Below are 24,501 nucleotides of genomic sequence, written 5' to 3' on the forward strand. Positions count from 1 at the left end.
TCCCTTCTTCATACCGTTACACTCATTTCCCTTATCCATTCTAGCCCAGCACTTACTTCAAAGCCCTGCTGAAGCCTTATCACCTCTAGAAAGTCTTTCTAGACTAAGCTTTCATTCCTTCACCGTATTTTCCCTTCCTACGGCATTTAGTCCCACCATCAAGTACTTAGGTACTTGTCCCAATCCCCACAACATTTATATACATATCCTTGTACTAGTTTGCTCCCTCTTACCTGAAATTTATTTTAATGCCTGTCTCCCCATTAGAATGTAAGCTCTTCAAGGGCAGGGATCATGTCTACCAACTATATTGTACTCTTCCAAACATTTAGTAGAGCTCTCTTCATGAAGTAACCCTTCAATAAATAGCACTGATTGACCATGTTGCTGCTCTTAAACTACATAAAATCAAACAAGCCAAAATTCATGTAAGGCGCTAAAATAGCTAGTCAGCTACCATTAGTTTGAACCAGTCACAATCCATTCTCTTTCCACACTCATTCTTCTGCCTCAAAGCAAAAGAAACAACAGAATAAATGTCCAAGGCCTCTGAATCTTCCTTCCTCCTCCACTCTCCAAAGTCTTCCTAGACCATTTCAAACTCCATTCTACTGGCCTCATCCTTCCATTTCATTGCTTTAAACTTTGGTGCAAAAGAAAGCACATCTACTCAAAGGTCAGGATGTGTACGCCCTCAGTTCAAAGAAAAGTAATTAAAACTATTAAACAAATTTGTAAGTCCAAGAATGCTGAAGTATTCAAATGTTCCAAAAACTGAGTTAACACAAATCTGCCAACTTAAGTTGCTGTCTGCAACTGTTCAAACGAAGTTTTATCTCACTGAAGAGGTGAGCTTCATGTGAGACAGGGAATATGTATGATCAGCTTCTACTGGGTCTACTCTAGCACTTAGTACAGCACAAGGCAACCAATAAGTTCTTGTTAAATAGCACAATTGTTATTAAGTACTAGAGACAGATTTTCAGACAGCACAATTCCAGAGGAGGGTGAGGTAGATTCTGACAAAAGCCCCCCTGCAACACTGGCTGCTTTCACACTCACTGGCCTAGCCTGGAAAACTTTTGCCACTGATCCACTTCTCAAATACCAAGAAAAGCTAGCATGGTTTACTAAAAGAATAAGGGAAAACGAGGTCTCAGAGCACTGCTTAACCTCAATTCTTTCCTTGAATTTCTACTATTTTCAGAATAAGTATTCAGGCTCCTCTGAACAGCATGCAACAAATCCGGCCTTCATTCTGTTTGCTTTTTTGTTCTTTCCATCTCTGCCTGTGTAAAATTTGGAATGTGGACTAGGAGTCCTCATTACCTGGGAATGATCTCTCACTGTCGTATCCTCCACCTCCAACCTCTCCTGACCAGAAAAACTGCGAAGCTGCTCCTTCTTCTTGTGTTTAAATTGTCCACAAATGAGTCTTCTCTGCTGGAAATGGTCAGTTTCGGGAAGAAGGATAATTCTGTGGAGAGATAACAGCAATTCAATTAACCCAAAGTATTCCTAATAAAATGATACCCTTGCAACATCTGGCATTACAAGCAGGGACTGATGTCTGTTGACTTTTAGTTAAACTGGCAGAAGACTGCAAGACAGCAGCATTTTAAACATCCAGTCCATGTGGAAATACTTTGGGCTATCTGGTCTATGTCTGCAGTCCCAGTGCTCCGAGCAGCAAATTTGTCAGCCTAATATTTTTAGCTCACATATTAATAAAGGTACAAAAAATCCAAATGGCTTGGAAAACTAGTTATAAGAAAAAATGATAGAATCAAAAGTGGAAATTGAATTTCAATTTACTCATAATGCTGTTGGGATTGGGTACCATTTTGAAAACCACCCCAGGTGTCTTCATCTCTATCCTTCTAGATGCATTTCTAAAACAAGCTAAAAGCAAAATTAAATTGTACAGGAGTAAAGAGGATTAAGGAGGATGTTGGAGATGTAAAGAAAACCACAATCCTAGACTTCAGATCTTTGTGGTGGGAAATTTGTAGGAAGACATACTTCATATCCTCTTACTGAAAGAATAACCCATCTCCCAGTTTCCTGTTTTTAAAAGCAGCTTTCAGATAAAGCCTGGTGTCTGTTCTGATGTGGGAATTTGCTTGCACTAATACAATCCTTGGAAAATCCTTGCAGCCACGCACAAGTCTAACAAGTACATGAGAAGCAGTGTGGTCTAGTGGAAAGAGCATGGGCTTGGGACTAAACAGACCTGTGTTCTAATCCCAGCTCCACCACTCGTCTGTTGTGAGACCTTGAGCAATTCACTTAACTTCTCTATGTCTCAATTACCTCATCAGTAAAATGGGATTAAGACTGTGAGCCCTATGTGGGACTGAGACTGTGTCCATTCCTTCATTCATTCATTCAATGATATTTATTGAGCACTTACAGTATCTAAAGCACTGTAATAAGCGCTTGATTATCTTGTATCTACCCTAATGCTTAGTACAATGCCAGGCACACAATAAGCACTTAAAAAATTCCGTTAAAATGCACAACAAAATCAATTCTTTACATAAATGTTACATGAATAAAAGACCTGAGTTAGTTATAACTTCACATTGCAAGTCCCTAGAATGGAAGTGAGTATCCAGCCTGTCAGATGAATTTATCTGGCTCTTTTCTAAGTCTGGCTAAAGAAAAAAAAGATATGTTATTGCACACAAAAATAGATGATTCCAGTTCTACATGTTTGTAGGTATTGTAAATTTGCACATTTTATCATATGAAGATTCTTTATACCAAAAATGCCTCAGTTGTATTGATAGGTACGATAAACACCAAATATATTATGCAAGTTACCCTCAATAGCTTCCTAAAACTCATTAGTTGTCCTTGAGGTTGTCCTCACTACTCCTTTAGACTGTAAGCTCATTGTGGGCAGGGAATTTGGCTGTTTATTATGTTATACTCTTCCAACTACTTAGTCCAATGCTTTGCACACAGTAAGCACTCAAACTATTGAATGAATGAATTAGTGAATGCTCCTACCCTGGGGAGCCCAGACAGTATGTTGTTGCCACATATCTTCCAGCTCCTAACAATACTGAGGAGAAAAGAAAGGCAGAGATCAGGATTTGGATACCCTACGGGACTGCAGCCAGTTCTCAGTTTGCAATGAATGAAATGCTGAAATTATCAAGAGTCAAGCTTAAGCAATCAATTGAATTTACTAAACTCCTATTTTGTGCAGTGCACTTAAAGTGCTTGGGAGAGTACTACATAACAGAGTTGGTAGACATGTTCCCTGTCCACAATGAGCATACAGTCTAGAGGGGGAGATGGACATTAATATAAATGAATAAATTTTGGATATGTACCTAAATACATAAGTGCTATGGAGCTGAGGAAGGGGTGAATCAAGTGTGCAAATCCAAGTGCAAAGGAACACAGAAGGTAGTTGGTAAAGAGGAAATGAGAGCTTAGTTGGGGAAGGCCTCTCAGAGGAGATATGCTTTTATTAAGGCTTTGAAGGCAGGGAGAATGATCGTCTATTGGATATGAAGAGGGAGTTTGTTCCAGGTCACAGGCAGGGCATGGGCAAGTGGTTGGCAGCCAGATAGATGAGACAGTTACAGTGAGCAGTGTGGCCCCTCTCAGGGTTGCATCTGGAGAGTTTCCAGTACTCTACCAGTCTCGGCTATGGGAAGGAGAGTCAATCACAGGCATACCAATTTCATTCCTAGCTTGGCCAGTGGTTAGCAAGTGGAAGGCAATCTGCTACAAGTCAAAATTCACCTTTGCTGGGCAGCAGTGGCATGAGAGAGGAGAGCAGAGACTCAAGTTTACTGCAAGGAAGGAGGCAATAGTCAACCACTTCTGTATTTTTACCAAGAAAACTTTATGGTACACTAAAGGAATGATTGCAGATGGAGGTGGGACGTCCTGTAAGAGAGGTGTCCATGGCATTGCTATGGGTCGGAGATGACTCGACAGCATAAGACAAGAGCACTATGGCAATAGAGGAGAGGAGTGTGCAGGGAGGTCAAAGGCGGAGAAAGGGGCATGGTGATTGTGTGCTTTAAAGCTAGTAGTAAAGAGCGTGAATTAAATACCATCTACTAACTTAGATAAATCCTTTGATGTCACAAAACTATTAACATTAGTTTCAATTCTACATCTCTTTCCTGAATGTCCATTTCCCAGTTCCTCTTCCTTTTGACCACATACAGAAGCACCTTACCATTGGCTTCAGGACTGCTACCACACTCTCCTCCTACCTATGTGTTCACTTTCTCTGCACCCTTTAGGGAAGCAGTATGTCCTAGTGGATAAAGCATGGACCTGGGAGCCAGGAGTTCATGAGTTCTAATCCTGGCTCTGTCACTTTTCTGCTGTGTGATCTTGGATGAGTCACTTCACTTCTCTGTGCCTCAGTTATCTCATCTGTAAAATATGGATTGAGAATGTGAGCCCCACATGGGACATGGACTGAGTCCAACCCAATTTGTTTGTATCCACCCTAGCACTTAGTACAATGCCTGGCACAGAGTAAGTGCTTAACAAATACCACACATCATTATTATTATTACTTCCCTCTCCTACCAAGCAAATCTCCTAATAATAATGTTGGTATTTGTTAAGCGCTTACTATGTGCCGAGCACTGTTCTAAGCGCTGGGGTAGACATAGGGGAATCAGGTTGTCCCACGTGGGGCTCACAGTCTTAATCCCCATTTTACAGATGAGGGAACTGAGGCACAGAGAAGTTAAGTGACTTGCCCACAGTCACACAGCCGGCAAGTGGCAGAGCTGGGATTCGAACTCATGAGCCCTGACTCCAAAGCCCGTGCTCTTTCCACTGAGCCACGCTGCTTCTCCTACAGACCTTAATCCTTAAGAAGCAGCATGACTTAGTGGAAAGAGCTCGGGCTTGGGAGTCAGAGGTTGTGGGTTCTAATCCCAGCTCCGCCTCTTGTCAGCTGTGTGACTTTGGGCAAATCACTTAGTTTCTCTGTGACTCAGTTACCTCATCTGTAAAATGGGGATTAAGACTGTGAGCCCCATGAGGAACAACCTGCTGACTTTGTACCTATCCCAGTCTTTAGAACAGTGCTTGGCACATAGTACATGCTTAACAAATATCATAATTATTATTAGTCCTGACTCTCCCATCTCTGAACTTTTGCATGTGCTTCTCCTTTGGTTGGAAATTCCTACCCACCCAAATCCACCAGACTCCACTGCTCCGTACCTGCCCTTCTGAAATCACACCTCCTCCGGCCAATCAATGGTATTGCACTAAACACTTGAAAAAGTACAATACAACAGAGTTGGTAGGCATGCTCCCTGCCCACAGGGAGCTATTGTAGGACATCTCTGCTGATTAATTTCCACCACATCAGGTCATATCATCCCAATACTCACCCTAGGCACTTATAATATTAATATTGGTATGTGTTAAGTGCTTACTATGTGCCAAGCACTCTACTAAGCACTGAGGTGGTTATGAGCAAATTGGGTTGGACACCGTCCCTGTCCCATGGGGGGCTCACAGTCTCAATCCTCATTTTACAGATGAGAGAACTGAAGCACAGAGAAGTAAAATGACTTGCCTAAGGTCACACAGTGGAGAAGTGGCAGAGCCATGATTAGCACCCATGACCTTCTGACTCCCAGGCCCATGCACTATTCACTGGGCCACATATTCATACTGTTCTTATGCTTCTCATGCTGCTTTTATGTTTTCAGCCATGTTCCATTCTCCTCAAATTGACTTGCTTTTCACTTATTAATATTTCTTTACTTTTGTTATCATCAGTTATTTCTCTGACTTCTATAAGGTGTACATAATATATGCTTGCTTTCTCGCCTATCCACTTGCAAGCACTTTGAGGGTTTGGGTGGAGTCTTAATTCTATTCTACTTTTTCAAGCATTTACTGGAGTGCTGTGCAAGTATGGCATAGTGGATAGAGCATGGGCCTGGGAGTCAGAAAGTCATGGTTTCTAGTTCAGGCTCCACCACTTGTTTGCTGCGAACCCTTGGGCAACTCAATTTACTTCTCTTGACTCAGTTCCCTCATCTGTAAAATGGGGATTGAGTCTGTGAGCCCCACTTGGGACAGGGACTGTGTCCAACCCAATTTGCTTGTGTCCACCCCAGTGCTTAGTAGAGTGCCTGGTACACACTAAGTGCTTAACAAATACTATTATTATGATAAGAAACTGACTGATTGAAAACCATTTTGATCTGAAAGGCTGTAAGATTCATCCCCAGCTAAAGCCCTAATTTCACCCATGCCCTAGCTTCTTCACTAGGAAAATGTAGATAAAAGTCCCAACCATCTCTTTTAATGGATATTGTGAATTGTGTGGATTATTTTTGTGATATATTTGATTGAGCAAAGAATGGCTGCAAAGTGCAAAGAGGCTCTCTATACTGAATGGTTATTGAATGGTTCTATCCCTTTTCTTTGCAAAGGTCTTTCATCCATATCAACAGGCTTCATTGTCCTTTGGAATGGAAGAGTCTCTCAGAACACCAATCCTCCAAACTAGTGAATCCAGAGACAGAGCTCCCTTCTGGACCTTGGGGGTTTCTTATTTCACTGCTCTCTTCCTAAAGTTTGAGCAGCCCAAAATCTGAACAGATCCTTCCCTCAAGCTTATATGTGAATTTGAACATCAAAACTGGCATTTTTAAACCACTCTAGACATTATATCGGTAAAGTTGGAAAGGGCAAATTTGTCCAACTCATTAATACATCCAAGACAGAATCTTTCATAGGATTGCAGATGACTGAGGTGATCAACTCAAAGTAGGCATCCATTTTCCAGTGGGAGAAGCAGAGCCAATACTGGGCCAAAATGTGGACCAACAGGATTCCCTTTAAGTCCTTCCTAATTGTCTAGTTCCAGAACCTCTTGCAGAATTTCCAAATCCTATTATATAGCAGTTTCTTCAATTTCAGTTACCACAGAAGAAACAGGAGAACCCAGCCTACACTCTTAGCTCGAATGCTAATCTTATCACTGTACCCCGATCAAATCTATCTAGCCTCCAACCCCTCACCCGCATCCTGCCTCTGGCCTGGAATGGCCTCCCTCCTCAAATTCAACAGACAATTACTCATTCCCATTCAAAGCCTTATTGAAAACATATGTCTTCCAAGAGAGTTCCCTGCTAAATCCCCCTTTCCTCTTCTCCCACCTTCTACATCACCCTGACTTGCTCCCTTTATTAATCCCCCCATCCCAGCCCCACAGCACTATGTTCAAGTATCTGTAATTTATTTATATTAATGTCTGTCTCCCCCTCTAGACCATAAGCTCACTGTGGGCAGGGAATGTGTCTGGTTATTGATGATGATGATGTTGGTATTTGTTAAGTGCTTACTATGTGCAGAGCACTGTTCTAAGCGCTGGGGTAGACCCGGGGGAATCAGGTTGTCCCATGTGGGGCTCACAGTCTTCATCCCCATTTTACAGATGAGGTAACTGAGGCCCAGAGAAGTTAAGTGACTTGCCCACAGTCACACAGCTGACAAGTGGCAGAGCTGGGATTCGAACTCATGACCTCTGACTCCAAAACCCGTGCTCTTTCCACTGAGCCACACTGCTTCTTTATTATTGTTATATTGTACTCTCCCAAGCGCTTAGTACGGTGCTGTTTCCTCAGTCAGTCAGTTGCTATATTTTATTAAGCATCTACTGAGAAGCAGAGTGGTTTAGTGGATAGAGCACGGACCCAGGAGTCAGAAGAATCTGGATTCTAATCGCAGCTCAACCACGTCTGCTGTGTGACCTTGGACAAGTCACTTAACTTCTCTGGACCTCATTTATCTCATCCATAAAATGGGGATTAAGACTGTGAACCTCATGTGGGAGAGGGACTGTAGCCAACCTGATTAATTTCTATCTACCCCGTCCCTTAAAACAGGGCTTGGCACATAGTAAGCACGTAACAGCTACCCTAATTATTACTTTGTGCAGAGCACTGAACAAAGAGAATACAATAGAATTAGGAAAGGTGGTCCCTGCCTTCTGCTTGGCCAACCTTACCATCTTAGTCCTTCTAACAAACCAATGCATATGTACCTGTTACCTGGAAATCCTGATTTGATATGTCGAGGTGGATGGTGAACCAACAGAAACAGAACAAACAGAAACTCCTTACCAACAGCTTTACAGCTCTCAATCAGCTTTCCCCCTCCTACCTTACCTCCCTGATTTCCTACAACTCAGACCTCCGAGTTTGCTCTTCTAATGCCAACCTACTCACTACCTTGAACTCACCTGTCTTGTCGCTGACCCCTCTCTCTAGCCTGGAACACCCTCCCTCTTCATATCCGACAGACCATCACGCTCCCCACCTTCAAAGCCTTATTAAAAGCACATCTCCTCAAACAGTCCTTTCCCAACTAAGCCCTCATTTCTTCTCCCATTCCTTTCTGCATCTTCCTTGCACTTGGATTTGCACCTTTTATTCATCCCTCCCTCAGCCCCACAACATTATGAACATATCTATATTTATTCATATCAATATCTATCTCTCCCTCTAGACTATAAAATGATTGTGGACAGAGAACGTGCCTAGCAACTGTTATATTTTACTGCCCCAAGCACTTATTAGAGTGCTCTATACACAGTAAGCATTCAATAAATACCACTGATTGATTTGAAAAACCTTTCCTCCATCATTACCCATTGATGAAACCTGCCAACCTGCAGTCCAGAATAACTTCCCTATCTCTGATGACCCAACCTGATTATCTTGCAACTAACTCGTGCTTGGCACACAGTAAGTACTTAAATACCACCACTAATATTATTATTACAATCCTTCCTTCTCTATATCTCCTGGAGAATGCTACAGACTTTGTCTTTCTTTCAATGATCTTTGGGATAGCCTTGAAATATTTTCTCTATCTCCTCTTGAATGGCCTGGAAGTAACCCAGAAAAATAAGATTTCCTTCAGGACCCAAATGTTAGACAAGAATACATATTTACAAGTTGAAGTGACTAACAAGGCTGTGTGTGCATAGAAGATAGACCTTTACCAAACTAATGAATGTTCTCCTTGCACACATATGGCTGTTTCAAAATCAACTTCTTGTGTGTTGACATGACTTTTTAAAAAAATACTAGCATTTGCTAAACATATACTATTCCCCTCTAGAATGTAGTCTCCCCTCTATACTCTAAGCTCCTTATGGGCAGGGAACATGTCTACCAAACCTGTTCTATTGTATTCTCCCAAGCACTTACTACACTGTTCTGCACACATTAAGAGCTCAATAAATATGAATGTTATGTGCCAAACACTGTGCTAAGTTCTAGAGAAGATACAAGATGACAGGATATGTCCCACATTAAGTTGACAGTCTACAAGGAAGGGAGTACAGGTATTTTGTTTCCATATTCAGATGAAGAAACTGAGGAAAAGAGAAGCAAAGTAACTTACCCAAGATCATACAGCAGGTAAGTGAACAAGGCAAGACTAGCATTTGCATCTCCTGACTCCCACTCCCAAACTCTTTCCAAAAGACCAGACTGCCTCTTGGTCCCTGCTGAGACAGGGTGGGAGAGGTCCAACTCCTCTTTAAATGGCTACACATGATCCCTGATGATCTGGTACTGTACCACATGGTTTGAGACTACAAATCACTGTGTCTCTGAGTTGTTTACTCTCCCTGCCCCACTTGTATATCCTCCCTTCCTATCCATTCAGCAGCTACTTGGGTACCCAGCTGTTAGCCATTCTCCTCCCCAAAACTTCTCAGCAGAGCTGTGTTACTGTGAGCATGGTCTTAATGCTGGTGAGCTGATTAAGTTCCCAGGTCTTTCCACTGCTCTGTCCTTGGAAATGTATTGTTTTTATTTTCCATTTGTCCTTCCCACTCTTGCTACTCTGACGTGGATGTAGTACGTGATTACACTTTAGACCTAGAATCTCAGCAAAATCTCTTTTCTCCAATTCCAAACTCCAAAACTCAGAGTGTGTTTCCTAACTCCACTGCAGCTGTAGTCAGCAGAACCTTGTTTAAACCAGTTTGCCTCTTGGCATAAGTCTCCACCTTAAGTCAATGACAGTCTAATTCTAGCTTAGGGAATGGGATCATAGATGAAAAACATTTAAACCAACCTTTCTCTGACCCTAATTTATACTTCAGAGTGACTGACTGCACTTACAGAGTATGACAGGAGAAAGACATACACTCTTTGGAAGGCTTTATGGAATATTATTCCTTAATCTTTTTGATAGATAATTATTAAACCCTTGGGTACCAGATGTGTGCAGCTGGTGATTCTTGACTTGTGTCAGCTACACTAATGGAAATAACAAACTGCACTCATGCTGCATTTTCTCCTCTTTCATCCATTCTTCACTGCATTTTCCACAGTTCCTTCATTGTACAAGTCAGGAGATTTATTGATTTGTGCTCATAGGGCAAAGTGCTACCTTTACAATACTTGGGCCAAGTCCTACTCTGACCAATCTATTTCCAGCTGTTTCACTACACACTTCTTCAAGGTCCCAGGAGACCTGATAGCTGAGTACTGAAGTACAAATTCCTGAAGTTGAACAATTTCAGTTTCAGACTCTCCACTTTCAGGCAAAGGTTTTTCTTCAAAAATGATGTTTAGAATGATGAGGGAGGTTGAGCTCCTTGTGATCTGGGAAAGTGTCTACCAATTGCATGGTACTCTTCCAAGAGCTTATTACAATGCTCTGCACACAGTAAGCACTCAATAAATACCATCAATTTGATCAACTTCTATAATTCCACAACTTGAAGTAATCTAAATGGTATTGTATTGTAACACTACTTTCTCTTGGTGGGGAGCCCTTATACTTCATGCAACTGACACCTTCTCACTGTGCCTCGATCTCATCTACCTCACCACCGACCCCTCGCCTATGTCCTGCCTTTGGCCTGAAACGCCCCCACTCCTCAAAGCTGACAATTATTCTCCCCACCTTCAAAACCTTATTGAGGACACATCTCCTTCAAGAGGCCTTTCCTGACTAAGCTCCCCTTTCCTTTTCTCCCACTTCCTTCTGTGTCACCCTGACTTGCTCCCTTTGTTCTTCCCTACTCCCAGCCCCACAGCACTTGTGTAATGTATTATCTATGTGAGACATTTATTTATATTAATATCTGTCTCTGTCCCCCTTTAGACTGTAAGTTTGTTGTGGGCAGGGAATGTGTCTGTTTATAGTTGAATTGTACTCTCCCAAGCACTTAGTACAGTGTTCTGCACACAGTAAGTGCTAAATAAATGATTGCACTGAATTGAACTGAACCTTCAAAAGACGTGGCAAAGTAACTTTTAACTTCCTCATCTATACCTGTATCATCACTGACATCTTTCTAGCACTGGATAATTAACCTCATTCTCTCTGCAGGTAATAAATCAATACTTATTCAGGGACTGATTTAATTTTGTATTCTAACACATCACTTTGTACCAAGAATATGCTTGAAATTAGAAACGGAAAGTGGGGGGAAAGAGTCTGAAGAGTAGCATTTGGCCAAGGCTGCTAAATGTGTGGTGAAGAGTCTAACCTGCAGAGATCCATCCTCCCTCTTCCCTCTCCTTCCCCTCCTTTGAAGCCCATATCATTCACCTCTACTACCCCCTCCAGATTCTTGTAGCTATCATTTACGGCCTTCCTGCGGTAGTCCCACCTCCAGCTTCTTCAACCACTCTCTCCTTCTCTGCCCACTTTGATCCTCGGAGACTTCAACATCCACATGGATGTACCCGGTGACTCCTCTGCTGCCCGCCTGCTATCACTCCTCGACTCTGCCAACCTCCTCCTCCACCACACCTCGCCCACTCACCAACTTGGACGCACCCTTGATCTCATCATCTCCTACCGCTGCACTATCTCCTTCCTCACCAACTCTGAAATCCCTCTCTCGGACCATAACCTTCTCACCTGCCTCCTCTCTCACACTCTCTCCCCCTGCAAATCTGTATTACTCCCCCACAGAGACCTCCGCTCTCTTGATCCCATCCATCTCTCCAAAAGCATCTCTCCCCACCTTGCCTCCCTTTCCTCTCTTCCCACTCTCAGCTCCACCCTCTACTCATCTCAACTCACTCTCCCCCCTTTCCCTCCACCACTCTCACTCCACTAGTCCGCAGCCCTGGATCTCTGCCTCTATCCGCCTCCTTCGCTCTTATGGTCGAGCTGCTGAGCGCTGCTGGAGAAGGTCCAAGCACCAAGCCAACCTTACCCATTTCAAATCTATCCTTTCCTGCCTTAACTCTGCCCTCTCCTGTGCCAGGCAAAACTACTTTTCTTCCCTCATTGACGCCCATGCCCATCACCCCCGCCAATTGTTCCGGACTTTAAATTCTCTCAGGCCCCCTGTTCCGGCTCCTCCCCCATCCCTCACCCCCAACAATCTGGCCACCTACTTCATCACGAAAATTAACACCATCAGGTCTGAGCTCCCCAAAGTCACCTCTCCCCCTTCTGCTCCGCCCCCAACCCTCTCCCCTACTTTCCCATCCTTCCCTGCAGTATCCTCAGAGGAGATCTCCTCCCTCCTCACAAGTGCCACCCCGTCCACCTGTGCTTCGGACCCCATTTCTTCTCACCTTATAAAAACCATCACCCCTTCCCTCCTCCCCTCCTTAACTTCTATCTTTAACCACTCACTCTCCAATGGCTTCTTCCCCTCTGCCTTAAAACATGCCCATGTCTCCCCCATCCTAAAAAAATCCTCTCTCGACCTCACCTCCCCTTCCAGTTATCGCCCTATCTCCCTCCTACCCTTCCTTTCCAAACTCCTAGAACAAGTCGTCTACACTCACTGCCTTGAATTCCTCAACTCCAACTCTCTCCTGGACCCCCTCCAATCTGGCTTCCATCCCCCCCACTCCACCGAGACTCCTCTCTCAAAGGTCACCCATGACCTCCTTCTTGCAAAATCCAATGGCTCCTACTCTATCGTAATCCTCCTCAACCTCTCAGCTGCCTTTGACACTGTCGACCATCCCCTTCTCCTCCACACCTTATCTCATCTTGGCTTCACGGACTCCATTCTCTCCTGGTTCTCCTCTCATCTCTTTGACCGTTCATTCTCGGTCTCCTTCGCGGGCTCCTCTTCCCCCTCCCATCCTTTAACTGTAGGGGTTCCTCAAGGGTCAGTTCTTGGCCCTCTTTTGTTCTCCATCTACACTCACTCCCGTGGTGAACTCATTCGCTCCCATGGCTTCAACTATCATCTCTATGCAGATGACACCCAAATTTACATCTCCTCCCCTGTTCTCTCCCCCCTCCCTTCAGGCTCGTATCTCTTCCTGCCTCCAGGACGTCTCCACCTGGATGTCTGCCCGCCACCTAAAACTCAACATGTCCAAAACTGAGCTCCTTATCTTCCCTCCCAAACCCTGTCCTCTCCCCGACTTCCCTGTCACTGTGGACGGCACAACCATCCTTGGCGTCTCACAGACCCGCAACCTTGGTTTCATCCTTGACTCAGCTCTCTCATTCATCCCACACATCCAATCTGTCACCAAGGCCTGCCAGTCTCACCTTTACAATAACGCCAAGATCCGCCCTTTCCTCTCCACCCAAACGGCTATCGTGCTGGTACAAACTCTCATAATATACCAGTTGGATTATTGTGTCAGCCTTCTCTCCGATCTCCCTTCCTCCTGTCTCTCCCCACTCCAGTCTATTTTTCATTCCGCTGCCCGGATCATCTTCCTGCAGAAACGCCCTGGTCATAGGAGAAGCAGCATGGCTCAGTGGAAAGAGCCTGGGTTTAGGAGTCAGAGGTCATGGGTTCTAATCCCAGCTCCACCACTTGTCAGCTGTGTGACCGTGGGCAAGTCACTTCACTTCTCTGGGCCTCAGTTCCCTCATCTGTAAAATGGGGATTTACTGTGAGCCTCATGTGGGACAACCTGATGACCCTGTATCTACCCCAGCACTTAGAACAGTGCGCTGCACATAGTAAGTGCTTAACAAATACCAACATTACTGTTATTATTATGTCACTCCCCTCCTTAAAAACCTCCAGTGGTTGCTTCTCAAACTCCACCGAAACAAAAACTTCTCACGCTTGACTTCAAAGCTCTCCATCACCTTGCCCCCTCCTACCTCTTCTCCCTTCTCTCTTTCTACTGCCCACCCCGCATGCTCTGCTCCTCTGCTGCTCACCTCCTCACCGTCCCCTGTTCACACCTATCCCACCGTCGACCCCTGTCCCACGTCCTCCTGCTGTCCTGGAATGCCCTCCCTCCTCACCTCCGCCAAACTAACTCTCTTCCCTCTTCAAGGCCCTACTGAGAGCTCACCTCCTCCAAGAGGTCTTCCCAGGCTGAGCTTCCCCTTTTCCCTCTGCTCCCCCTCTGCCCTCTGCTCCCTCCCCTTCCCCCCTTCACCTCCCCTCAGCTAAACCCCCTTTCCCTCTGATCCTCCCCCTCTCCCTTCCCCGCCCCTCAGCACTGTGCTCATTTGTATATATTTTTATTACCCTATTTATTTTGTACATCCCCTTGATTCTATTTATCGTGATTATGTTGTCTTGTTTTTTCCATCTGTATCCCCCGATAAGACTGTAAGCCAGTCATTGGGCAGGGATTGTCTCTATCTGTTGTTGAACTGTACATTCCAAGTGCTTAGTACAGTGCTCTGTACATAGTAAGCGCTCAATAAATACTATTGAATGAATTAATGATTTTTTCCTTTCATCCACCCACACCCAAGCATGACAAAGTCTTCTTATCCTCCATTGTAATCAATCAAACCATGATATTTATTGAGTGCTTACTGGAGCTGAGCACTGGAATAAGCACTTGGGAGAGTACAATACAGAGTTGGTAGACATGTTCCCTGACCACAGTGAGCTCATAGTCTAGACGGGGAGATGGACATCATTGTAAATGAATGTTATGGATTTGTACATTAAGTGCTGTGGGGTAGAGGGTAACAATAATAATAATAATAATGATAATGGTATTTGTTAAGCGCTTTCTATGTGCCAAACACTGTTCTAAGCACTGGGGTAGATACAAGGTAATCAGGTTAGATACAAGGTAATCAGGTTGTCCCACATGGGGCTCACAGACCTAATCCCCATTTTACAGATGAGCAAACTGAGGCACAGAGAAGTTAAGTGTCTTGCCCAAGGTCACATAGCTAAGTGGCCGGGTCAGGATTAGAACCCACGACCTCTGACTCACAAGCCCATGCTCTTTCCACTAAGCCACACTGCTTCTCGGAGTTAACACACAAAGTTCACAAAACAAGTGCAGAGATGATGTAAAAGGGAAAGGGAGTAAGGCAAAAGAGGGCTTAATTGGTGATGGCCTCAGACCTCCATTATTCATAATCTTGCGGTACTATAATCTGCTGCTCAGATACTCGATCCTAAAATCTCAGATCTAATAATAATAATAATAATGTTGGTATTTGTTAAGCGCTTACTATGTGCCGAGCACTGTTCTAAGTGCTGGGGTAGACATAGGGGAATCAGGTTGTCCCACGTGGGGCTCACACTCTTAATCCCCATTTTACAGATGAGGGAACTGAGGCACAGAGAAGTTAAGTGACTTGCCCACAGTCACACAGCCGACAAGTGGCAGAGCTGGGATTCGAACTCATGAGCCCTGACTCCAAAGCCCATGCTCTTTCCACTGAGCCACGCTGCTTCTGAGGCTCAACGTCATTCTAGGTAGGAGACTGTCATCATCATCATTGTACATTAATATATTACGGCTTAACTGATTCTCCATAGTCTCTTTCTCTTTCAGGGAGAAAAGCAAAATACAATTTTCTACAGTTACACAGCTCCCCATTCCATTCACAGTCTTTGTCTTCTGCTAAACTAACAATCAACTGAATAAGAGGAATAAAGGGGAGAAAGCATCTACCAACACTGAGGATTGGGAAATGCAGGGCAGGGATGGTTGCTTTTGGTCACTCTGCTCTAAGACAATAACCAGAAAAAGTGACCATTATTACCCTTTAGCATGACCCACTGGAAAGCTCATGGACCTGGGAATCAGAAAACCTGAGTTCTAAAATCCCGGCTCTGCCATTTCACTTCTCTGTACCCCAGTTTCCTCATCTGTACAATGGGCACTCAATACCTGTTCTCCCTCATACTTAGACTATGAACCCCATGTGGAATGGAAGCTGTGTTAAAACTGATGATCGTGTATGTAACCCATTGTTTAGTTCAGTGCTTGGTATAATGAAGCGCTGAATAAATACCATTGTTATTATTAAGTTTATTAGCATGTTTTAAATGCTGTAAATTCACATAAGTTCTTTATACAATGAATAATTTTTCATACATTTGGTGGATATTGTGAACCCCTGATTAATTATGTGTGCAGTACTTAGCAACTGACTATAACTTGTGGCCCTCCTACAGGAGTCATAGCCCACCTCTGACCTTCATTCACAAACCAAACAGAAATCACCCACTCCCTGGTTCTCTTCGAAATGGGAGGAAACCAAACTGGCCTTCTCTCACTCCTCTAAGGCAATAGGATTTTAACTTCAAAGACTCATGCAACTGGTCAACCCATCTGTTTTCCTGGGTGGTCCCTACTCCTCTTTTCTTGAGTCAGAAAGCTGCATGGCTGACATAAGTTTACTGGGGAGACTCTTAGAGGAATTGGAAAATAAAACAAAAGTTAAGTTCTGGCTCTGTTTGAAACCCTGTGTTCTAGGCAAGGCTAAAAACCTACTAGGGAGAAAAGACACTAGCTGAAATTAGCTCAAGCAATAAAGTACACTTGTGGCTAAGTTGTCATAAATTTAAACCAGAGTTTACAAGTACATCTATTTACACAATAAATTCCAAGACAGTGTTTGGAATAAGGATTGTAGAAAAGTGTTGGTTTTTTTCCTCCTTAAGCCATAAAAGTATACATTTAAGAGCAGAAATTATTTCACAATGGAAATATCAGTGATTCTCACATGGGAGATATATCTGAGCATTTGAATTAAAAATTCAGTTTAGAAATGACATCACATGGGCATGTGCTCAGTGCTTACAACAGTGCTTGGTGCATAGTAAGTGCTTAACAAATACCGTAATTATTATTATGACATCACCCATCAAAAGTTTTATAAATATAAGCTGTTCTGGCAAGAGATCAGTCTTGCAAACAAGGCAAGAGTTTTATTGCAAATATGTAGCTATTTTTACCTGAAGCTCCTAGAAAATGCTCTACCACTTCCAAGGATCCCTTAACTTTTAAACTTTCCTCCCTACTTCTCCCAAGAAATGACCATACCTAGCAAGCCTTAGCTTAGCAGCCACTTAGGCAGGGTAAATGTTCACTTCCCCCTCTGCTCCAGCAAGGTCATCCTTTATTTACTTTGTTACAGATCCTAGCAATGTTTCCTTTAATTCACTTGGTTCACACACTGTTTCTGCAGCTTCTCCTTCTCCACAGACAGGGAGCCTCCAAACTTCTGACTCTGGAAAGTACCCTCTCTAAATATTCCTGAGACAGACTCGGCAACCATATGGCACCCAGTGTTCTCCCATCCCCATCTTTAAGAGAGCTACCTCATAGGAAGTGAGGAAGAATGCAGTTCCAACCACTTTGTCTATGCCAAAGGCAATTTGCCTACTCAATTATCCAAAGTAAAATTGCTGACCACTTCTGCAGAAATGTGATCTTCATCATCTAGAGAAGAAATTTATTTACCAACTGCTCCTGAGAGGAGCAGTAAACATTCCCAGGCGACTATTGCTTCATAAAAGAAACAGACCAAATGGTAATGCTATTGAAAGAGTTCTTCTTTAGTGACTCCTTGTCTAGATGATCAAGAAAAAAGAAAGTATTTTGCAGAGTAAGTCAGAAAGAGCAAAGGCCTCAAGACTGTGGTCATTCTATTACCCTCTCAAAAAGCTTTCCCTGGAATCAAGTGTTGACATCCATTAGTCTTTAAAAAAATAATGAATCGATTCTTCTGTTTTTGTTTTGTTTTGTATTTTCAGAGTATTTGTTAGGCATTTAGTAGTTTAGGCACTTTCTGAGAGCCCGAGTAGATATAAGCTAATTAATTTGGACACAGTGCATGTCCTACATGAGGTTCACAGTCTTGAACCTCATTTTACAGATGAGCTGAGGCACAGAGAAGTGAAGTGACTTGCCAAAGATCACACAGCAGAAAAATGGTGGAGTGGGAGTTAAAACCCAGGTCCTTCTGATATCCAGGGCCATGCTCTATCCACTAGGCCATACTGATTCTATTCTTCCGCCACAACTCCCAGGACCTTCACCCTTCTCATAAGACTTTGAACAATTGCTGCCCTTTTCTACTCTGGCATATCTCTATGTCTCTTAGATTATAAACCCCCAGGAAGGACAGCGTCTGAGTGTAATTCCCATCTGTTCATTCTTTCCCAACACTTAGTACATTCATTCATTCACTTAATCATATTAATTGAGCACTTACTGTGTGCAGAGCACTGTAATAAGTGTTTAAGAAAGTACAATACAATAAACACATTCCTTGCCCAGAAAATGCTTACATTCTAGAGTGGGGAGAGAGATGTGAATACAAATAAATAAATTACAAATATGTAAATAAGTGCTTTGGGGCTGGGAGTGGGGGAGAATAAAGGGAGCAAGTCAGAGTGACACAGAAGGGCATGGGAGAAGAGGAAATGGAGGCCCTAGCCTGGAAAGGTCCCTTGGAGGAAATGTGCCTTCAATAAGGCTTTGAAGGGTCAGGGAGAGCAATTGTCAGATTTAAGCAGGGAGAGCTGCACACTGTGCTTAATAAATAGTGTTGGTATTTATTAAGCGCTTACTATGTGCAGAGCACTGTTCTAAGCGCTGGGGTAGATACAGGGTAATCAGGTTGTCCCACGTGAGGCTCACAGTTAATCCCCATTTTACAGATGAGGGAACTGAGGCACAGAGAAGTTAAGTGACTTGCCCACAGTCACACAGCTGACAAGTGGCAGAGCCGGGTTTCAAACCCATGACCTCTGACTCCCAAGCCCAGGCTCTTTCCACTGAGCCATTCTGCTTCTCTAGCAACTAGTGAATCACTAGATCTAGTGAATAGAGCATGGGCCTGGGAGACACAGGACCCGGGTTCTAATCCTAGCTCCATAACTTGCCTGCTATGAGAACTTAGGCAAGCCACTTAACTTCTCTAGGCCTCAGTTTCCCAAAATGCAAAATGGGGGGTCTCACTTCTACTTAGACTGTGGGCCAACATGACTAACTTGCATCTACCCCAGAGCTTAGTACAGTGCTTGACACATAATAAGCCCTTAACAAATAGTGTAAAAACAAAAACAAAAAACTACTGATCATTTGTCTCATAGTTTAAATTACTATATCATGGCATCTTCTGAGCAGGGGAAGAAACCTAAAGGTCAAAAGAGTAGACCATCCATCAGTTTCCCCCAAACCTGAAGCACGTGTGGGTGAAGAGGAACACATGCAGGCACTTGGTTCCACTGCTGAACCGTGGGAGAGAGGGAGTAGAAGGGTTGTGTGGGTGAAGAGGGATGTGGGCATAGTTTCCACTGCTGAATGAGGGGATGGAGTGGCCGCTAAGGAGTAGGGATCAAAGTCCACCTCCCAACTCATTCATTCATTATTATTTATTGAGCGCTTACTGTGGGCAAAGAACTATATTAAGCACTTGGGAGAAAATAACAACAAACATACACATTCATGCCTACAACTAGCTCACAGTGTAGAGGGAAACAAACACTAATATAAATGGAATAAATAAATAAATTACAGCTATATACAAATGTATATATATGTGCTGTGGGGATGGAAGGGAGCATGAATGAGGGATTAGTAAGAGCGGTGCAGAAGGGACTGGGAGAAGAGAGGAGGGCTTAGTCAGGAAAGGCTTCCTGGAGGAGATGTGCATTCAAGAAGGTTTTGAAGGGGGGGAGAGCAATTATCTGTCTGATAAGAGGATGGAAGGCATTCTAGGCCAGAGGTAGGATGTGGGCGAAAAGTCAGTGGCAAGATGGACAAGATCAAGCTACAATGAGAAGGTTAGCATTAGCACTTGTCAACCTGGGCTCCAGAGCAGTGGCTGGAGAGGGAAAAGCAGGAGAGCATCAGTAATATCTTCTCACGAGACCAGCATTAGATTGTATCACCTGACTGGCAGGGAGAGGCGGCACCAGATTGGGTGGTAGTTTGGCTCCTTCACCTAAGGATTAGTAGTGGTGTGGCACAGCAGGAGAGAAGCAATCCTGGAAGCCAGATCCTGGGTTCTAGTCCGAGCTCTGCCACCCATTCCCTGTGTGGCATTGGGCAAGCCACTTAAGCACCCCGTGCCTCAGTTTCCCCAGTTGTAAATTGGAGATAATATCCTAATCCTACTTCACAGGGGTGTTGTGGGGAGAAAATAAAAATAACTAATGTAAGGAGCTTTGGTAATAAAACCACCAAATAGGAAGTCTGTTTTAGAGAAGCAGCATGGCCTAGTGGATAGAGCAAAGGCCTGGGGGTCAGAAGGACCTGGGTTCTAATCCTGACTCTGCCACTTGTCAGCTGTGTGACCTTGGGCAAGTCACTTCACTTCTCTGGGCCTCAGTTATAGCATCTATAAAATGGGGATTAAGATCAGGAGCCCCATGTGGAATAAGGCCTATGTACAAACTAATTTGCTTATATCCACCCCTGCGCTTAGAACAATGCAGGGCACATAGTAAGTGCTTAACAAATACCACTGAAAGGATGCCTGGTCAAATTCATCAGCCAACCACATGCTTCTTATGTAAATCGTGTGAGAGCAAGTGCCTAAGTGAAATAGGTAGAAAATGTGACTGGGCCAGGTGTGGGTGTAAGAACCCAATTTTATATTACAGTCACAAAAATCAATGGCCCCTATGAGCTGAGCCTTTCTAAGCTAGGTCTTTCTCCTCTGTTACCCCCTTGATTTATGATGAATGTATCACTAGCCCATTGCCTTGGGAAACACTATGCACTGTTACTTTCATCAATCAATCAATCAGAGGTAGATTTGGGAATTATCTACATAGAGATGGTAGTTGAAGCCATGGGAGCGAATGAATTTTCCAAGGGAGTGGGTGTAGATGGAAAATACAAGTTGACCCAGAACTGACCCTTCAGGCATCTCCACAGTTAGAGAGTGGAAGGTATAGAAGGATACTGTTGAAGAGACGTTAGCAGTGGTCAGAAAAATAAGAGAACACAGAGAAGACAATATCAGTGAAGCCAAGGTCAATGTTTCAAAGAGAATCAGTCAATCACTTGTATTTACGGACCAGAGCACTGTACTAAACTCTTGGGAGTATGATCTAACAGAGTTGGTAGACACGTCCCCTGGTCTCAGTGAAGACACAGTCTAGCAGGGCTGGACTACAGTGCCCAAGAGAGCAAAAAGGTGAAGGAGGATTAGGATGAATTAAGGGGTCAGATCAGGGCTTCAGTAGGCAGAGTGGCAGATGTATCCACCAATTATATCCTATGTGGGGAAACCAGAGGAAGTGTCTCAAAAAATGTTCCACAAAGCAGTATGGCCTAATGGGTAGAGTGTGGGTCTGGGAGTCAGAAGGACCTGGGTTCTAGTTCAGTTCCAACACTTGTCTGCTGGGTGACCTGGGTCCATTTAAGTTCTCTGGACCTCAGTTACATAATCTGTAAAATGGGGGTAAAGATTGTGAGCCCCATGTAGGAGAGGGATTGTGTCAAATCTGATTACCTTGTATCTACCCCAGTGCTTATAATAGTGCCTGGCATGTAGTAAGTGCTTAACAAATACCAAAAAAAAAGCAATGCCTTCACTGGTAAAATATGATCAGCAAAGATGTCTCGGGTATCAAGCATTTCATAGTCCTTAGTAACTTAGCAAGGCATATGTTTGCCGTGTTCCTGCTTTCACCTCAGCTGTACACTCCCAACTGCTTAATACAGTGCTGTGGGCTCAGTAGAAATTTAATAAATGCCATCAATTTATTATGTGAAGTGTAACCACAGATAGGTGGGAATCAACCCTAATTTACGTGCAGCTATGAAGAATGGGATGACTTATTCAGGGAAGAGTTACCATGAACAAAGGCCCAGGCATGACAGGCAACACAGAATGCCATTTACCTGTGCTTAATGGAAGCACTGGTGGCTCTGTAAGTCAGTCAATTATATTTGCTCTACATAATTGGGAGAGTACAACAACAAACAGATGAATTCCCTGCCCACAGTGGCTGAGCTACCTCTACGTACAAGAATAAAATTTCAACACAGGGAGCAGTACCATCAAGCCCAGTCGACTCTAGAATGGCCACTACTGGATTTCATGGACACCAACACAGACACAAATGAGAAGCAGCATGGTTTAGTGGTTAGAGCATGGTCGTGGTGTCTAATCCCAGGACCTGGGTTCTCATCCTGGTTTAGCCACTTGTCTGCTGTGTGACCTTGGGCAAATCACTTCACTTCTCTGGGCCACAATTCAGTTACCTCATCTGTAAATGGGCATTAAGATTGTGAACCCTATGTGAGACAGGAATTGTGTCCAACCTGATTAATTTGTATCTATCCCAGTGCTTTGAATAGTGCCCGACACATAGTGTTAAACAAATGCCATTTTAAAAAAAAAGTTTGACTAAGTATGCAGCATGCCTTAACTTTGCAGGTTTAAGTCAGTCCTACCTGACTATAGACCATTTCTCTCGAAGGGCTACTGATGCCTGCATTTGCACTAGAGACAGTGTATTCCCTTCCTAGGTCCCAATGGATCTGGATACCATATGTGAACCATAGAACTTGGAGACACGAGCCACAACACTAGGAGATTGGACACTGAAACCAAATATGTTGGACATAATGATGATGATGATGATGATGATGATGTTGGTATTTGTTAAGCGCTTACTATGTGCAGAGCACTGTTCTAAGCGCTGGGGTAGACATAGGGGAATCAGGTTGTCCCACGTGGGGCTCACAGTCTTAATCCCCATTTTACAGATGAGGGAACTGAGGCACAGAGAAGTTAAGTGACTTGCCCACAGTCACACAGCTGACAGGTGGCAGAGCCGGGATTTGAACTCATGAGCCCTGACTCCAAAGCCCGTGCTCTTTCCACTGCGCCACGCTGCTTCGAGATCAAACATGCTGCTTGGAATCAAACATAAAGGTTTGATTCCATAGCCAGACCAAATATGGTACAGACTGGTTTTTAAATGACCCGTCCAGTACAAAACTCTATACCACTGATCACTCTACACCACTCCATCTTTCCCCCTTCATTTGCAAATAATTTAAAATGCCATTGGTGTTATCCCCCAACAAAAACCTAATGTTTTAGCCTGAGTGAGTAGACTTCAGAAATGACACTGAAATTCATATTCTCTAGCATATTTTACACAGGAGACAATATATACAGTAAACTACAGAAAGTGAGGATACAGGAATAATGGATTCTCCAAGGCATTGGAGATATTATTGCTAGAGCTTCATTTTGGCATAATCAGAGCATGCCTTTTAGAGCTTTCACTTCAACTGGAAAAAAGCATCGTCTAATGAATAGTAATAATGATGATAATAATGGTGCTTGTGCAGCTCTTACTATATTCGAGCACTGTTTTAAACGCTGGGGTAGACACAAGTTAATCAGGTTGGACACAGTCCCTGTGCCACATGAGGCTCACACTATTAATCCCCATTTTACAGACAAAGTCACTGAGGCCCAGAGAAGTGAAGTAACATGCCCAAGGTCATAAAGAATACATGTGGTGGAGCCGGGATTAGAAACCAGGTCCTTCTGACTCTCTGGCCTATGTTCTACCCACTAAACCACACTGCTTCTTTAGAGCATGGGCCTGGGAATCAGAAAAACCTAGGTTCTAATCTATGTGACCACAAGCAAGTCACTTCACTTCTCTGGGCCTCAGTGACTTCATTTGGAAATTTAGGGATTAATACTATGGGTCCCATGTGAGACATTAATTCACTAATTCAACCTAATTAGCTTGCATCTACCCCAGTGCTTAATACAATGTCTGGTACATAGCAAGCACTTAACAAATACAACTAAAAAAGTAAATAAATAAACTCTGGCATGCTGCAAGTGCATTCCAAGAACCACATTCCTTTCCAAATAAAAAACAAATTATAAGAGCAAAGAATGAACTAACCATAGGGTGCATAATTGGACAAAATGACTGATTTTTGCATTACTGAAAATTTTAATAAAGACGTTGAGTTATGCAAATTCTTTTTCCACTGTGACAGCACAGCAACTTTCTCTTTGGAAAGACAATATCTCTTTTTCAAAAACAGTTCTCTAATATAATAAAAATTAGGTATGTTGGCATGAATAATTCACAATGTAGAAAACCAAAAGTGTTCCCGTCCACCTTTAAGAATAAAAGACAGATGTGAAAAAGAGAGATCTGAAAATGAGGCATGAATCCCAATGCCACGTGTAATGATGAACTTTCAATGGGTCTGTTCTGTACCCAGAAAATAAAACTTTCTGAAATCAAATCATTCTTTTTGCATTTTATTCATTAACTCCAAACAGGGCCAAGTG

The 24,501-nt window shown here is 43.4% G+C and overlaps 1 protein-coding gene and 1 non-coding gene across 3 annotated transcripts in view; one reads left to right on the forward strand and one right to left on the reverse strand.

Moving 5' to 3' along the window:
* The window catches only part of IPCEF1 (interaction protein for cytohesin exchange factors 1), a 154,032-nt gene extending 144,518 nt beyond the window's left edge, over positions 1-9,514 (reverse strand). For both annotated transcript variants that reach the window (XM_029053651.1, XM_029053635.1), the window contains exons 1-2: positions 9,430-9,514; positions 1,330-1,477 (exon numbers count right to left, since the gene is read on the reverse strand). The gene's annotated coding sequence lies outside the window, so the exon portion shown is untranslated. The remainder of the gene's footprint in view (positions 1-1,329; positions 1,478-9,429) is intronic.
* Positions 3,615-3,752, forward strand: LOC114809428. The gene has a single exon (XR_003757213.1). It is a non-coding gene; the product is annotated as a small nucleolar RNA SNORA7 (small nucleolar RNA).
* Positions 9,515-24,501: the final 14,987 nt, after the last annotated feature.

The sequence above is a fragment of the Ornithorhynchus anatinus genome, chromosome 2 (genome assembly GCF_004115215.2).
Source record: "Ornithorhynchus anatinus isolate Pmale09 chromosome 2, mOrnAna1.pri.v4, whole genome shotgun sequence".
NCBI classification, from domain to species: Eukaryota; Metazoa; Chordata; class Mammalia; order Monotremata; family Ornithorhynchidae; genus Ornithorhynchus; species Ornithorhynchus anatinus.